At 32.5% G+C, this 19108-nt stretch overlaps 1 pseudogene; it reads right to left on the bottom strand.

The window, feature by feature from the left end:
- Positions 1-1085: 1085 nt before the first annotated feature.
- Positions 1086-1950, bottom strand: LOC107156072 (annotated as a pseudogene).
- Between the last annotated feature and the right edge of the window lie 17158 nt (positions 1951-19108).

Here is a 19108-nt window from a genome sequence, read left to right as displayed (position 1 = left end):
GACCCATTGGGCCTGGACAGCCCACTTCTACCTTATTTGGCAGAAGAACATTCTATGGAAAACCTTTGAAGTTTCCCCTTATATAATAAAGCAAACACGAGCTCTCTCTCTCTCTCTTCCCAGTGTGGAAGTTCAACTACTAAGGTTAAAGAGCCATCCCACCCCACTTTTCAAAATTGCTTTCTGTGTAGTGTGGTTTTTTCCACCTTCTTTTCTTAGCTTTATTTTGCAGCCAGCCCGCTTCACACAGAGGAACCCCAAATATCATCGCCCATGTGGGAGGTGGGCAAGACTTGTTGTCCACATCTCTACTAGGATGTGTTACTGTCAATGCTCTGGGTATAGGCCATTTTAATATATTTGAAGAGATATCTTACAGTTGTTTTGATTTTGTATTAATTTTCATTTTACTTATGACATACAATGTAGAGCATATTTTCATATGCTTATTTGCCACATTTTTGAGAGGTTACTGGGGGCTGAACCCAGAGGTGCTTATCATCTAGTTACATCTGACATCCTCAGCCCATTTTATTTTATTTTACTTTTATTTATAAAACAGGGTGTCAATAAGTTGCTTAGGGCCTCACTAGGTTGCTGAAGGTGACTTTGAATTTATAATCCTCCTACTTCAGCCTCCTGAGATGCTGGGATTATAGGCATACACCACGACTCCACCTGCATATCATCTTTTTTTAAAAAACATTGTATTACTCTTTTATTTTCTTAGTTATATTTTTAAATTTTTAAATAATAAATATAAATTATAAATTTATATATGCATTTATTGTATACAACATGGTTTTTGAGATATGTTAATGTTGAAGAATAGCTAAATAGAGATAATTGACATATGCATTATTTCACATATCATGTTGGGGGATAAGAACATGTAAAACCAACTTCCTTGGTGATTGTTTTCCTACTGAAACTTTTTATTGTTTTTATTTTTGTTGTTGAGGCTTAAGGAAATTACCCTTGCCCATAATTTATACAGCTTGGATTTAGTGACACCAACTTATACTTTGAGCCAATTAAGAACAAGTTTATTTAGTTGATAAATGTCACTTCACCAATGACTTTTCTCATATAACCTTTAACAAGAACTCAGAAGTAGCACTGATTATGCCCCAAGAGATGAGAGGCAGATGGCAATTCAGATGGGCACCTCTGGAAAGGTTTTTCAGTTTCCTGTCCCATTCTAGTGAGATTGTTTTGAAAACCTTGGGGAAAGACTGAAATTCCCCACAAAGTTGAGACTGTATGTGAGTTTTAAAAACATTAACTGGAAAAATCAAGAATCCCAACATGGCACCCAATAGACCTCCACAGATAAAGTCATTGACCAAATGAGCACTGTGAGTCATTTCATTGGGCAGGTACTCCTTAATGGGACCTTGGAGACCAAAGGAAAGGACAATGCTGAATCTATTATGGAAAAGAATGAGCACCAACCTCAATAACACTCCAATTCCATGGCATTTCAGTGCCCTGAAAGCCTGATAAGTGTTTGTGAACTTTTCATGATGGTTGTGGTGTTGAAGCAATGTCTGAACTCTTTCCAATGGAGTGAAAATGGCTTCTGTTCTCCTTACAAGTACTGCTGCCACGCCACGTGTTGCAAACTCTGGGGGAATTGATATGCTTTTGGAAAAGGCAACAAAAATCCTTATAAAGCACAAACATAGGTACCAAGGTGGTTGTTTTCTACATTAATGGTGGAAGGATTCCACAATACAAGTTTCTAAATCCATCCCTCCTCAACTGAAGCACTGCATCATGATTGTGATTCCAAGAAAAGATAATTGTGATGGCTACATTGTTGAAAACTGCACAGCAGCTATACAAGTAAGGCTTCATCCCACCAACATTTGTAATATGAGGTGAGATGTCTTGTTTTGAAGATGTAAGGATCAGTGGCCTCTTTTCATGAGCTTCTGAATCTATCATGTTGCTTAAGATCTTTCTTCTTCATGAAAGATTTCCTGTGGAACAAACCCAGATGCCCTTCAATAGATGAATGGATTTAAAAAATGTAGCATTTATACACAATGGAATATTACTCAGCACTAAAAAACAACAAAATCATGGCATTTGCAGGGAAATGGATGGCATTAGAGCAGATTATGCTAAGTGAAGCTAGCCAATCCCTAAAAAACAAATGCAGAATGTCTTCTTTGATATAAGGGGGGTGACTCAAAACAGAGCAGGGAGGAAGAGCATAAGAAGAAGATTACCATTAAATAGGGATGAGAGGTGGGAGGGAAAGGGAGAGAGAACAGGAATTGCACGGAAGATGGTAGGAGACCCTCATTGTTATGCAAAATTACATATAAGATGGTGTGAGGGGGAAGAAAAAAGAGAGAGAAATGTGTCACAGTAGATTGGGTAGAAAGAGGGGAGGGCAGGGGAGGGGGGATAGGAAGGGCAGCAAGGACACTAGTATGGCCCTATGTATAAATGTGGCTGTATAACCAATGTGATCCTGCAATCTGTACACGTGGAAAAATAAGATTAAGATTATGTACCCCACTTGAATCAAATGTATGATATGTCAAGATCATTGTAATGTTTTGAGCAACTAATAAAAAACTTTTTTAAAGATTTTTTTTTAACCTGTGATACCAGCTGAGCCTGGTGGCAAGAGAGATAATAGCTTTTTCCCATCTTTCCCAAATTCTTCCACTGTTACTGGTTTGTCAGGTTTTTTCTTCTGGAGTCAATTTTGATAACTGGATTTCCAAGGCTGTAGGCGCCTGACCCTATTCCCTAAGCTCTTCCTTGATAATTTTTAAGGCTGAATTCTATACTGGTGTTGGGGAGAGGACAGAGACAGACTTCTTTATCAATTGAAAGACACTAAGGTAAGACTGACTCCACATGTTATCTGTTGTAAATAATGCTGCAATGAACATGAAAGTACAAATATCACTTCAGCATACTGATTCATTTCCTTTGGATATATGCTAAGAAGTAGAATTGTGTGATCATGTTAGTTCTATTGTTGAATTTTCTGAGGAATATCCATACTTTTTCCAGAGTAGCTGTTCTAATTGTTTGTTCCTTTGAGTTCATACTCAAAATATCATTGCTCATAACTTCATGGAGATTTTTTATGATATTTTCTTCTAACATATTTGGATTTTCAGATCTTACATTTACATCATATGCCATTTATTTTAAGCTTATTAAATAGAGTGAGACAATGTCATGTTTCTTTCCTCTGTATGAGGGTATCCAGTATAACACAACACTATTTATTGAAGAGGTGTCCTTTCCCTGTTGTTTGTGCTTGACACCTTTGTTTAACATCAGTTGACCATAGATATGTAGGTTTACTTTTAGGCTCACTATTTTGTTCAGTTATTCTGAAAGCATATTTTTATACCACCATCATGCTATTTTAATTACTATAATGTTATTAGTGTATTTTGAAATCCAATTTTGTGATGCTTCCAGCTTCATTCTTTTTGCTCAATATTGCTTTAGCTATTATGTCATTTGTAGTTACATGAAATTTTAGGTCACTTTTACTATTTCTATGAAAAATGGCATTAGAACTTTGATAAGGATTGTATTATATCTATGTATAATCCATTGATAGATTCAAAATGTGATTAAATTATTAAAAGATGTTTTAGGAGTTTGGGCCTAGTCAGAGGAAGTGGGTCACTGATATATTCAACCTGGAAGGATATATATTGTCCCTGACCCCTTCTTTTGTGTCTTTCTTTTTGTCTTTCTTTCTCTCTGTTACCTGGCTACAAGTAGGTACACAGATTTGCTCTGCCATGCCATTCCACCATGATGTACAACCTAACCACAGACCCAGAAACAATGGAGCTAGTCGACCATAGAGGAAACCTTTTTCTAAAACCCCGAGACAAAATAAATATTCCTCCTCTATGCTGATTTTCATAGGTTTTTTTTATAAGCAATTGAAAGTTGACTACTACATCAATATTGCCATATCACTGAATTCATTTTTTCTAATATTCTTATTCATGTAAATCTTAGATTATTAAATATATAAGATAATTATAAACAGGCATGATTTAACTTCTCACATTCCAGTGTGGATCATTTTCATTCTTTACTTGTGTAATCATTCTACTAAAGTCTTCCAGTGCTACACTGAATAAAATTGGTGAGAATGAGCACCTTTGTCTTGTTTCTAATCTTAGAAGAAAAGCTTTCAAATTTTCACTTTGCCATGATGTTAGCTGTGGACTTCTCATGTTTTGCCTTTTTGTATTGAGCTTCATTTTTTCTATATCTAATTTGCTGAGTATTTTTAAATATGTTTTCAGTTGTTGATGGAACTTTATTTTATTATTTATTTATAGGTGGTGCTGAGAATTGAACCCAGTGCCTCATCCATGCTAGGCAAATGCTCTACCACTGAGCCACAACTCAGCTCCTAATTTGTTATTGTACCATAAATTTTGTCAAATGCTGTTATTCATATATAGAATTATTATGTAAAATTTATTCATAGTTCACTTAAAATGCTATATCATATTTGTGATTTGTATATTTTAATTCTTCATTGTATATTAGGAATATAACAATTGGTTATAGTATATGATCTTTTTTATCATACCATTGGATTTTGTTTTCAGGAATTTTGTTGAAGATTTTTGCATCTATATGCATCATGGATATTGGCCTGTATTTTTATTCATATCTTTGTATGACTTTTATTCCAGGAGAATGATGGCCTTATGAGTTTAGAAGCACTCATTATTCAGCTTATGGAACCATTTGAGAAGTATTAATATTTGTTCTTTAAATGTTCTGTATGTAGTATTCAATAAATAATTCAATATGATCTTGGTTTAATTGGAAAACTTGTATTAAATATTCAATCTGCTTATTACTTTTGATATGTTCAGATATTCTATTTCATTATGATTCTGTATTGATAGAATTTATGTGCCTAAGAATGTATTTCTTCTATGTTATTCATTTTCTTGTCATATAATTGTTCATAATAACCTCTTATGATGCTTTGTATTTCTATGATATTAGTTATTATGTTTTCATCTTTCACTTCTAATTTTATTTTACTCTTCTATTTTCTTAATTATTGTAGCTGAATTTTTGGTTCTCTCTTAGAATTCCCATCCCTGACTATACATTGCTCAACAGTTCTTGCCTGTGTTCTATTTTATCTAGTAGGTTATTTATTGTCTTAATAATAATTGTTTTAAATTACTTGTCTAAATACATAAAAATAAGAGGAATCCATCTCAACAAATGCTTAAGTCTGAAATTTCTGAAAATATTAGGAAATAGGCAAATATTTCTCCCACACCCCAACTTAAGATACCCCAATAAAGGAAACCACACATATGAAAGTGGATTTAATTACAGAGAAAGGCCATAAAATTGATTATTAAAAAGTGCAGTGAGGGCTGGGGCTGTAGCTCAATGGCTGAGCACTTGCCTAGATGGACAGCTTGCATTTGTTTTATTTGTTTATTTTTGTGTGGTGCTGTCCATCTACAACTACAAAAAGAAAAAAGAAAAATAAAATATTCAGTAAACTAAAAGAAAATCTAAGAAACCAACTAAGGGAGCATATAAATTAGGTAAAAGACCATTTCAGTAAGGAAATAGAAATACTAAATAAAAAAATCAGATCTGAAATGAAACATACAATGTATCAAATAAAATTTTCACTTGAAATTATTACCAATCAATTAGACTAGGCAGAAAATAGAAGTTCAGGCCTCAAAGAGAGAACTTCAGGTACTGAAGACAAGGTACATAAACTTGAATATTCAGTATACAATAATGGGGAAAAACATGATAAGAATGCACAAAAAATATTGGACAGCATGAAAAAAAAACAAATGTGAGTCAATAAACAGAAGAGAAGTTAGAGATACAGATTAATGACATTAGAAACCTTTTCAGTTAAATAACATCAGAAAACCTACTTAACCCTAAAAATGAGATAGATATCTACATACAGAATGCATATGGAAACCCAGATAAGATTAAAAAAAAACCTCTCAAAGATACATCATAATCAGAATGGCTAACAGGGATAATAAGGAAATTATTTTAAAAGATGCAAGAAAAACCATCAGGTTACATTTAGAGATAAACTAATAATTCTCAATTTTGGCTTCTGAACTCAGACCCTAAATCAAGGAGGGTTTGGAATGAGATATTACAAGATTTTAAAGAAAAGAATCCAGCCAAGACTGCTATATCAAAGATAAATTTCAGAATCAAATAAGAAATAATTTTTCCATGGTAAGGATAAACTAAAAGAATTCATGACCATTAAGCCAACATTGCAAACATACCTAAAGTTATACTCAACAAAGAAGAGCTCATGAATAAACCCTAGGGATATCAAGTTGATAAAACATTTTAGAAGCACAATTAACTAATTGAAAATTAAGACCAAATCATGTATAGGAAACAAACCAAGATGGTAAGAAGTAATAGACATCTTTTCATAATAGCATTGAAAGTAAATCATATCATCTCTCAAATTGAAAGACAGATTGACAGAATAGGTCAAAAAGCAAGATCCAATTATATACTGTTTGTAAGAAACTCATCTCAGAATTAAAGACATTCATGGACTAAAAATAAAAGGATGGAAAATATATATTCCATGCAAAAGGAATCTATAAATGAGCAAGAGTAGTTATTTTCATGTATGACAAAACAGACTTCAAACAAAAATTAATCAGAAGAGAAAAATACATACTGGTTAAAGGAATAATCCAACAAGAATATATAATGATAGTAAATATTTATGCCACAAATATAAATATTACATAAATATTACACAAACCAAATATCCCTTGGCATTAAATTCCAGATAGATCCCAATACAATAATACTGAATTATTTCAACAAGTAGCTCTCAGAACTAGATCATCCAGACACAAATCAGTATATAGCCTTCCAATCTAAATAATACTGCAAGTAAAATGTACCTAACAGACATCTACAGAATATTTCACACCCAAACAGATGGAGTCACTTTTATTTCAGGATTTCATAGAACCTTTCCCAAAATAAATTATGTTCTCAGTTGCAGTGTAAATCTTAGCAAATACAGAAATATTTACATAATTACATTCATCTTATCAAATCATTTCAGATCATTGATATTTGAAATTAACAGTAAGAAAAATTGTGGAAACCACATAAATACATGGAAATTAAACAATAAACTTTTAAATGAAGAATAGAACATAGAAGAAATAAGAGAAAAATTCAAATTTATAAAAACAAATGTGAACAGAGATACAACATAGGAAAATCTCTGGAACAATATGAAAAGCATTTCTAAGATTAAAGTTTTATAGTATTGAATGCCTACATTTAAAAAAAGAAGGATTTGAAATAAATAATCCAATGTCATACCACAATTCACTAGAACAGGAATAAAACACCAATTGCAAAATAATTATAAGACAATAAATAAATAAGATCAGAAGTGAAATTAATAAAATTAAGAATCAAAAATATGAAGGTTCAATGCAGCAAGTGGTTTGTTTTTGAAAGCATTAATAAGATTGATAAATGCTTAGCTAAAATAACCAAAAATGAGATAAAACCTAAATAACCAAAATTTGAGCAGAAAAAAATACATTTTTGAAATACAGTGGAACATTAGAAATTATTTTTAAAATTGTACTCTGATAAACAGTATTACATAGGAGACATTGATAAATTTTTAGATCTATATCCCCTACAAAAATTGAACCATGAGGATACAGAAAACCTGCAGAACAATATCATGCAATGAGATTGAAGAAGTAATTAAAAGCTTTCCAAAAAAGAGAGCCCAAGACCAGATATATTTTTAGCAATGTTTTTACCTGACATTTAAATAAGAATTATTACCAATCTTTCTCAAAGTATTCCAGGAAATAGAAAGGGAGGTAAACTTGCAAATTCATTTTATAAAGCCAGAAACCCTGACAGAAAACCAGACATAGATACATCAAAAAGAAAGAAAGAAAAGAAAAGAAATTTACAGACCAATATCCCTGATGAACTTAGATGAAATAATCTTTAAAATATTGGCAAACAGCATTCAAAAACACATTAAAAAGTTAGTACACTATGACCAAGTATGTTTCATTCCAGGGATGCAAGGTTGGCTCAACTTGCACAAATCAATAAATATAATTCATCATATAAATAGAATCGAGGAGAAACATTATATGATTATTTAGTAGATACATAAAATGCCCTTGACAAATTCCAGATCCCATTCATGTTAAAAATGCTAGAGAATCTAGGGATAAAAGGAAATTACCTCAAACATATAAAGGCTATGTATGACAATTCCAAAGCCAACATCATGGTTAATGGAGAAAAATAGAAAACAGTTCCTCTAAAATCAGAAAAAAAGTCCAGAATGTCCACTCTCAACACTGTTATTCAATATATTCTATAATACTCTAACTAGAACAAATAGGCAAGAAAAAAAATTAAATAGATATGAGTAGAAAAAAGAAAAGTCTAATTATCTCTGTTACTGATGACATGATCCTTTTCCTAAAAATATACCAAAACAAACAAACAAAAACTCCACTAGACAACTTCTACAGTTGGTACTTCTATAATTCTAGCATTGGTAAACAAATTCAGCTAAGTAGAAAGATACAAGATGAACATTCACAAATGAAGATACTCCAATAATGTATCTGCTGAGAAAGATATCAGAAAATTTATCATATTCACTAACTTCAAAAGTACTTGGGAAATAATATAAGCAAGGAGGTAAAAGATCTCTATCATGAAAATTATAAGACACTGAAGAAAGAAACTGAAGACCTCAGATGATGAAAAGTACTTCCATGTTCTTGGATGGGTAATTAATATTGTCAAATGGTTATACTACCAAAAGCAATGTACAAATTCAATCCAATCCTCATCAAAATACCAATTACATTCTTGACAGAAATAGAAGGAAAAAAAAGAGTCCCATAATTCATTTGAAGAATAAGAGATCCAGAGTAGCCAGAGCAGTACTTAAACAAGAAAAGTGAAGCAGAAGTCATCACAATACCAGATCTGAAATTATACTACAGAGCTGTAGTAATAAAAACCGCATGGTATTGGCACAAAAAATAGACATAAAGACCAATAGAATAGGATAGAAGACACACAATATATATCACAAAAATATATATTGGAGAAAATATACCTTTTTTTCACAAATGATTCTGGGAAAACTGGATAGGTATATGTAAAGAAATTAAGTTAGATAACTATATTTCACCTTTCATAAAACTCAAATGAAATTATGGTATTTGCTGGTAAATGGATGAAAATGGAGAATATCATGCTTAGTAAAATAAGCCCAACTCAGAAACGCAAAGGTTGAATGTTTTCTCTTATATGCAGAAGCTGGTATAAAATAAAGAAAAGGGTGAAGGAAAAGTAGGATTACATAAACAACCAGTCAAATACAAATTAATATATGAGCAAAGGAAGTCTAATAGAATAGAGGAAGAAGAAGGCGGGAAGGGCAGGAAGGAAGGGAGGAGGGAGAAGGGGGCTCATGAACTGATATTGATTTTCATGAATGTATGAGTTTGTCAGGAAGAACCCAACTACTATGTATAGTCATTAATCCCTAATTAAATAAATAAATATAACTGGTAGGAAAGAGTGAAACTGTAACTTTGGTTTTTAGCTTTAAATCTTGTATTTTTACTTTTTAAAACTTCATAAATATATTAGTTTAATGAAAATATTCTAATAAAATATTAAAATTAAAGTACTAAAAATAATGATCTCAAGTTTTATGAAAGATATAGTAATGAAAAAGTATGATGCTGGCATACAAAACAGACAAGATTACTAAATAAGTAGAATAAAAGACACAGAGATAAACCCACAAAGTTACAGCCATCTAATACCTGACAAAGTTCCTAAAAACATATGTTGGAGAAAAGATAGCCTTTATAACAAATTGTGTTGGAAAAAAATGGATAAGTATATGTGGAAGAATGAAGCTATCTCCTTATCTCTCCTCCTGAACAGAAGTTAATTCACAGTGGATCAAACGCTTGGGAATTAGACCAGAAACTTTACAACTGTCAGGAGAAAACATAGGGTCAATACTCCAACATATTGGCTCAATCACCAATTGCCTTAACAAGATCCATATAGCTCAAGGATTAAAATCATCAATCAATAAGTGGGAAGGCATCAAATTAAAAAGATTCTGCACAATAAGGAAATTATTGAAAATATAAAAATAGAACAATCATAGAAATGCTAATTAAAACTACATTGAGAGTTCGTTTTGCTCCCTATAGAATAGCAGTCTTCAACAATACAAATAATAATAAATGCTAACAATGATGTGAGAAAAACCATACACTCATACATATATTAATATATCACAGAGATTTATACCTTTACATAGAATATAATTTGTTAGCTTCACCTCAGTGGAACAATTGGTTAGAATAGTATAGAACTGAATATTTCTCTACTTTCTAATGGAATAGAATGGTTTGGATACATCCCTTCCTTTAAATGGAAGGCTAGAACCAGCTGGAGGTAGTATTTCTCTGCTGTCAGATCAGATACTCTCTAATAAAACACTAGTAGATTAGGCTCTGATTAGACAGACTTTTCTGAGGGCAGAACATATTAAGAATAAAATGTCCATTATATTTCAAAATGTTTCTGTCCCTCTTTGTCAAATATTTATTTATGAAACCTTGATCAGGATTCTATAAGGAAAGTTCACAACATTTTGGGAATCCTAATCACTGGGAGCCCTTAGAGATTTTAATATTTCACACTAGTCTATACTGAGTCTCTAGCAATCACTTATTATATTTCAGGTTTCTCTACTTTGACACTACATCCAGCACAGATTTGTGTTCATGGTTTTCTGTTATAGAAAATGATGGGTCTTTGAGTTTGCATGTCTCTCCAGTTTTGGAAGCAGTGAAATGTGCTGTTACCCCTCCTCTGTGATGCATCTAATAAAAGTTATTAATATTTAAATTTGTTCAGCATTTTTACCTACTTTTAGGATGGAAATACAAATTCTATCTTCTTACCTGCCAAAATGGAAAACCACAAGTCTTTGTATGCAAATTTTTAAAATTCTTAGCTCTTCACTTTCAATTTATAGATACTCCTCCACTTACAATGGGATTATATTCTCATTTTTTTTCATAAGGCAAAAAAGAATAGGGGCTGGGATTGTAGCTCAGTAGTAGAGCACTTGCCTAGCATGTGTGAGGCACTGGGTTCCATTCTCATCACCACATATAAATAAATAAAACAAAGGTCCATTGACAGCTAAAAAATAAGCATAAGTCAAAAATACATTTAATACACTTATCTTGCTGAAAATTATAGGTTAACAATATGGTACACTGCAGAGTACTAATTATTTATCCTTAGTATTGCATGGGGAACAAGGAGTAGTGACTAAGGAACTAAACAGAAACTTCACAGAAGAATACAATCAATCCATAAATATATGAAAAAAAGTTCAACATTTCTGGCAATTAGAGAAATGCAGATCAAAACTACTATAAGATTTCATCTCAGTCCTGACAGAGTGGCAATTATCAAAAATACAAGCAACAATAAATGTTGGCGAGGATGTGGGGGAAATGGTACACACTCTTACTTTGATGGTGGGACTGCAAATTCGTACAACCATTATGGAAAACAGTATGGAAATTCCTCAAAATACTTAGAATGGAACTTCCATTTGACCCAGCTATCCTACTCCTTGGTTTATACCCAAAGGACTTAAAATCAGCATAATACAGTGACACAGCCACATCAATGTTTATAGCAGCTCAATTGACAATATCCAAAAGATGGAACCAATCTAGATGCCCTTCAACAGATAAATGGATAAATAAAATGTGATATNAGAGGATAGGAAAGGTAGCAGAATACAACAGTTACTAATATGGCATTATGTAAAAATGTGGATGTGTAACCGATGTGATTCTGCAATCTGTATTTGGGGTAAAATTGGGAGTTCATAACCAACTTGAATCTAATGTATGAAATATGATATGTCAAGAGCTTTATAATGTTTTGAACAACCAATAAAAAAATAAAAAAAATAATAATCTTCAAAACAAAACAAAACAAACAAAAAAAAAGAATTAAAGTCATCATACTACAGTGATACATGTATACCCATTACAACATGAGCATGAGCTGGAAAGATGGATAAAGAAAATATGGTATATATGTCATATTTACAATGGATTTTTATTCATCCATAAAGAAAAATTAAGTTTTGTCATTTTCAGGAAAATGGATGGAACTTGAGATCATTATATTAAGCAAAATTAGACAAATTTATAAGGTCAAGGGTAGTATGTTTTCTTTCATATGTGGAAGCTAGAAAGAAAAATAAAGGGAGGAGGATCTCATGAAAATTGAAGGGAGATCAATAGAGTAGAGAAGAGAGACCAAGGAGAGAGAGGAGAATAGGAAAAGGGAAATAACAGGAAGTAATATTGGCCCAATTGTTATATTGTTTGAATGTACAAGTATGTAACAAAAAATCTCACTATTATGTATAACTATAATGCATCAATAAAAAATATGGGGAAAAGATGTTATGTTTCTTCTTCTACAGTTTTTGTAATTTATATTTATCCAGGAATTTATCAAATTCATCTATGGTATCTAATTTTTTGGCACATAACTTTTCATAATATTTCTTTATAATCCTTTATTTATTTTTCTGCAAGTTCATAAACGGTGTTCCCTTGTGGTTCTCTTTATCAGTAATTTGAGTCTTCTTTTTCTTTATCAGTATATTTAAAGGTTTGTGAATTGTCATGGGCTGAATGGTGTCCACACAAAAGTTTTATGTTGAAACCCTAACTTCTAGTACTTCAGAATGTGAACGTATCTGGAAATAATGCCTTTAAAGAGATAATTGAAGTTAAAATGAGGGGATGCTGTAATTCAATCTGACTGGTATCCTTATAAAAAGAGTAAATTTGCACACTTAGATACCAGATACATGCAAGGCACTGTGGAAAATCAAGGTGAGGACACAGAGAAAATGTGGTCACTTACAAGCCAAAGAGAGTGACTTCAGTAGAAGCCAAACCTGCTGGCACCTTGCTCTGTTAGTTCCAGCCTCCAGAAATGTGAGGAAGTAAAATTATTCAAATAACACAGTGTCTGGTAGTTTGTTATGGCAGCCTGTCTTAGTCAATTTTGTGTAGCTATAACAAAATATCTGAGAGTGGACACTTCATAAAGAGAAGAAGTATATTTTAAGCACTCAGATTTGGAATATGAATAGTCCAGTCTTAGGCTGCCACATCTGGAAATAGGCCATATGCTCTATCATAACACATTGCCAATGGCATTACATGGTAAGAGTGTGCAACGGTAGTGAGTGGCACTTGCAGAACAAAGAGTGAGGGGAAATGCCAGGCTCACTTATAACAACCCACTCTCTTGAGTACTAATCCAGTTCCAAGTGAGCTAGAATTCCCTCAAATACAGCATTAATCTGTGCTAGAGCTGGTAACTCTATTGATCTAATCACATCCCACTAGGACCCACCACTTAAAGGTTCTACCACCTCTCAAAATCACCACAATGGGGACCAAGCTTTCACTCATGAACTTGGGGAGACAAATCACATTCAAATCATAGCACAGCCATAACAAACTTTTTTCAACAATTTTGTTGATTTTTTCAAAGAACCAATTTCCAAGGAGGTCATGGTACATGCCAGTAATCCCAGTGGCTCAGGAGGCTGAGGCAGGAGGCTAAAGCAAGAGGATCACAAGTTCAAAGCCAGCCCCAGCAATTTAGTGAGGCCCTAAGTAATTTAGTGAGACCCTGTCTCAAAATAAAAAAAAAATAAATAAATAGGACTGGGGGTGTGGCTCAGTGGTTAAGAGCCCATGGGTTCAATTCCCAGCACCAGAGAAGAAAAAAAATTAATAACTTCCAATCTCATTGATTTTCTATGCCATTTTTCAGCTTCCAATTTCATTTATTTCAACTCAAATCTTTATTATTTTTTTCTTCTGCTTGTTTTGAACTTAATTTTGACATGAATTTCCTAGATTCTTAAGGAAGAAGATTAGGTTATTGATTTGATATTTTCTTCCTTTTAACAGGCATTTATAGGACTAAATTTCCACATAGGCATTGTTTTTGCTGTATCCTGTAAGTTTTGATATTTCGTATTTTTATTTTCATTCATCTTTTGTAGTTTCTAATTTATCCTGTGATTCATTCTTTGACCTGTTGGATATTTAGAAGAGTATTACTTAATTTCTACATATTTGTGAATTTCCCAAATTTCCATCTGTTGTTGATGTCTAATTGAATTCCATTGTGATCTAAAATTGATTTCATATGGTTTTTACTCTTTTAAGTTTGTTGAGATTTGTTTTATGGCCTAGCATATGGTCTATCTTGGAGAATGATCCATACACACTTAAGAAGAATGTGTATTCTGCTGTTATTGGCTGGAGTGGTCTACAGATGCTTATTAGGTCTACTTGGTTTATTGTGTTGTTCAAGTCCTCTATTTTCTTGTTCAGCTTCTGATTATTTTAACCATTACTGAAACTGAGAATTGAAGTCCCCAATATTCTTGTTTTTATAGCTTTATTTTGTTTTTATTGACACATAATAATTGTGCACATTTATTGGGTACAATGTGATATTTTGATATATGTGTACAATGTGTAACAATCAATTGAGGACAATTATCATATCCATCACCTTAAAATTTACCATTTCTTCAGGTGAGAACGTTCAAATCCTCTCTTCTGGCTATTTTGAAATATTCATAATTATTAACTATAGTTACCTACTGTGTAATAGAGCATTATTATTCCTCTTATCTAACTGAAACACTCTATCTGCATTATTGTTGAATTGTCTTTTTCTCTTTTCATTGTGTCAGTTTTTCTATTGTGTATTTTAGGCCTTGTTATTAAGTACATACTTATCTAATATATACTTATCTAATATAGATTATAAATTTCCTGGTTAACTGACCCTATATCTTTATAAAATGTCCCTTTTCATCTCTAGTAACATTTAATCTTAATATCTATTTTGGCTGACATTACTATAGCTACTCCAGCTAATTTATAATTGCAGTTTCCATGATATATTTTTTCCATCATTTTAATATTAACCTATTTGAATCTCTTTTTCTCAGTGCTAGGGATTGAATCCAGATCTTTTATATGCTAGGCAAGTGCTCTGCCACTGACCTATGCCCCCAGACACCCCATTTATAACTTTGAATTGAAGGCTTGTCTCTTTCAGACAGCATATAGATCTCAGTTTCTAATCTGATCATACCTTTCTTTTCATTATAATATTTAGTTCATTTACATTTATCGTCATTATTAATATGGTTGAATTCATATCTGTCATGTGTCACATTTGTCCCTCCTTTACTGTTTTATTTTATATGAAATGGATATTTTCCAATATTCCATTTTAATTCCTTTATTTAATTTTAAACTGTACTTTTAAGGTTTATTTTTTATTTGCTGCCTTAGGGATTACAATACATAGTTTGATTTATCATTCAATAATTAAGTTTTATACTAATTCTAGTAAGATATAAAAAGTTTGAAACCACCATTTATAGATTATTAATTTTATTTCTTGCACTATAGGAGCCTTATTAAGGAAGTCAGGGCCTAATCTGATAAAGATTTGGGCCTACTTTTTCTTCTTTTAGGTGCAGGGTCTCTGGTTGAATTCCTAGGCCCTTAATCCACTTTTGAGTTTTGTGCATGGTGAGAGATAGGAGCTTAATTTCATTTTCCTGCATATGGATTTCCAGTTTTCCCAACAACATTTGTTGAACAGGCTATCTTTTGTCCAATAGATGTTTTTGGCATCTTTGTCTAATATGAGATAACTATATTTGTGTTGGTTTGTCTCTGTGTCCTCTATTCTCTACCATTGGTCTACAAGTATATTTTGGTGCCAATATCATACCGTTTTTGTTACTATTGCTCTGTAGCATAGAGCACTAATCTCTAGGATATATAAAGAACTTAAAAACCTTAACATCAAAAAATAAACAAATAACCCAATCAATAAATAGGCCAAGGAACTGAAAAGACACTTCTCAGAAAATGACATACAGACAATAAACAAATATATGAGAAAATGTTCAACATCTCTAGCAATTAGAGAAATGCAAATCAAAACTACTCTAAGATTTCATCTCACTCCAGTCAGAATGGCAGCTATTAAGAATACAAACAACAATAAGTGTTGGCGAAGATGTGGGGGAATGCAAATTGGTGCAGCCAATATGGAAAGTAGTATGGAGATTCCTTAGAAGACCTGGAGTGGAACCACCATTTGACCCAGCTATCCCACTCCTCGGTTTATACACAAAGGACTTAAAAATAGCATACTATAGCTACACAGCCACAGCAAGGTTTATAGCAGCACAATTTACAATAGCTAAATTGTGGACCCAATCTAGATGCCCTTCAGTAGATGAATAGATAAAAAAAAAACTATGGTATCTATACACAATGGAATATTACTCAGCTTTAAAAGAGAATAAAATTATGGCATTTGCAGGTAAATGAATGGAGTTGGAGAATATTACACTAAGTAAAGTAAGCCAATACCCCCAAGAAACAAATGCTGAATATTTTCTCTGATATATGGATGCTGACCCATAATGGGGATGGGAGAGGAGCATGGGAGTAATAGAGGAACTTTAGATAGGGCAAAGGAGAGGGAGGGAAAGGGAGGGGGCATAGGGTTAGGAAAGATAGTGGAATGAGATGGACATCATTACCCAAAGTACATGAATGGTGTGACTCTACTTGAGTACAACCAGAGATATGAAAAATTGTGCTGTATATGTGTACTATGAATTGAAATATATTCTGCTCTCATCTTTAACAAATTAGAATAAATAAATTTAAAATTTAAAAGTTTGCTCTACTGCAGCTCCATACCTTCCTCCTTCTTTGTGTTACTATTTTCATATATATTTTGACTATAAAGTGTATAAACTCAACAATGTAGTATTATAATTATTGCTTTAAATATCCTTAAGCTGTTTGAATGAATAAATAAAAAGAGAAAGCTACATTTATAAAGATTTTATATCTAACTTCTTTCTGGCAATATTTATTTCTTCTGGTAGATTTGAGATACTATATGACATCACCTTTTTGTTCCACCATAGCTTCCCTACGTCATAGGGTATAGGCCTCAAAACCCAATGAGATGGGTACTATTTCAGGTTATTGTTTTAATTCAATTAAGTGAAGATAAGTATATATGTAATTATACTATTTTTACTGTTCCTACATAAATAATTACCTTTAATAGAACTTTGGAGTTTTTTATTTTTTTTTTACATGTGGATATGAATTACTCGTGTTGTCATTTCTTTTAAGCCTGACAAATTTATTTTGATATTTTTTGTTAAAAAAATGGCTGGAATCAACAAATTTCGTATATCTGTTTATATGGGAAGGTCTTTATTTTTCCTATAGTTTTGAAATGGTTTTTCCAGATGTAGGATCCTTGGTTAATTTCTTTTTCATTTAAGTACTTTGAACATGTCATCCCTTTTCCTTCTGATCTCCATTGCTTTTTTCTGATGAGGAAGCAGCTATTGATCTTATTGTGATTCACTTGTATGTGATAAGTCTTCTATTTTTCTTACTTCACCCATGATTTTTGTCTTTGTCTTTGGCCTCCAACATTTTATCTATAATATGTCTAGGTGTAGATCTTTATGCCTTTATCCTTCTTGGAGTTCTTAATGTTTGAGGGATTTGTTTGTTTGTGCTATTTTTTTCCCACTACTGAACTTGAACTCAGAGCTTTGTTCATGCCAGTCAATCTTTGAGGTTTTTTCATGCATACATTAATATGTTTTGTCGTGTTTTAGACATTTTCAGCCATTATGTCTTTGATTTTTTTCCTGCCCTGCCCATTTACTCTCTCTTCTTCTCTGGGACTCCATCATGTGTATGTTGGAGCATTTAAGGCTGTACCATAGGTTTCTGAGGCTCTATTCATCTTCTTTTTTTGTTCTTCAGGTTGTATAATGTCTAATTACCCATCTTCAAATTCACTAATCCTTTTTTCTTCCTGCCTAATTTGCATGCAGAGGCCCTCTAGTGAATTTGTTCTCACTTCAATGGTACTTTCCAACTTCAGAATTTTCATTTTTTTTCATAATTTCTATCTCTATTGATATTTCCTCTTTGATGTAATACTCTCTCACTATCATGTCTCTTTCTTTTAAATAAAATCATTTAATAGCTTCGGAGGTTGAGGCAGAATTATATCGAGTTCAAAGCCAGCTTCAGCAATTTAGTGAGTCCCTAAGCAGCAAGACCCTGTCTCTAAATAAAATATAACAAAGGGCTGGGGATGTTGCTCAGTGGTTAATCATCCCTAGATTCAATTCCTTGTACCAAAAAAATTTTTTTTTGCTCCGTTCTTTTTTTTTGTAGTTAATTTGTTTTGGTGTTGCTCCTTTATTTCATTGAAAATGTTTGTAGTGGCTCCTTGAAAATGTTTCTGTTGGGCTGGGGATGTGGCTCAAGTGGTAGTGCGCTTGCCTGGCATGCATGTGGCCCGGGTTCGATCCTCAGCACCACATACAAACAAAGATGTTGCGTCTGCCAAAAACTAAAAAATAAATATTAAAAAATTCTCTCTCTCTCTCTCTCACACACACCCTTTCTTAAAAAAATGTTTCTGTTTGTCTGATAGGTGTATCATTTGTACCTTCCTTTCCAATGTTGTTTCTATTATTTGTTTTTATTAACTACAATGGTCATATTGTTCTGATACTTTGCATGTGTTACACTTTTTATTTAAATGATACATTGTAGAAACTCTAGATTCTCACTGGCCCCACCAGCCCCACCACAGTGCTTGCCTGGATTAAGTTTATAAACTCTAATTCCTCAGCATTGTGTAATCGTTAACATTACTGCTCAGTTTTTACACCTTGATTTCTTTCATTTTGTGTTGTTGTTGTTCCATTTTTTGTTTATTTATTTTTCCTACCTCAGAGTAGAACTTCAGTAAGCATAATTTAATGTTCAACTAGTAA

This window comes from Marmota marmota, unplaced genomic scaffold, assembly GCF_001458135.2.
Source record: "Marmota marmota marmota unplaced genomic scaffold, marMar, whole genome shotgun sequence".
Lineage (NCBI taxonomy): Eukaryota > Metazoa > Chordata > Mammalia > Rodentia > Sciuridae > Marmota > Marmota marmota.
This window is presented reverse-complemented; position numbering and strand designations above follow the sequence as displayed.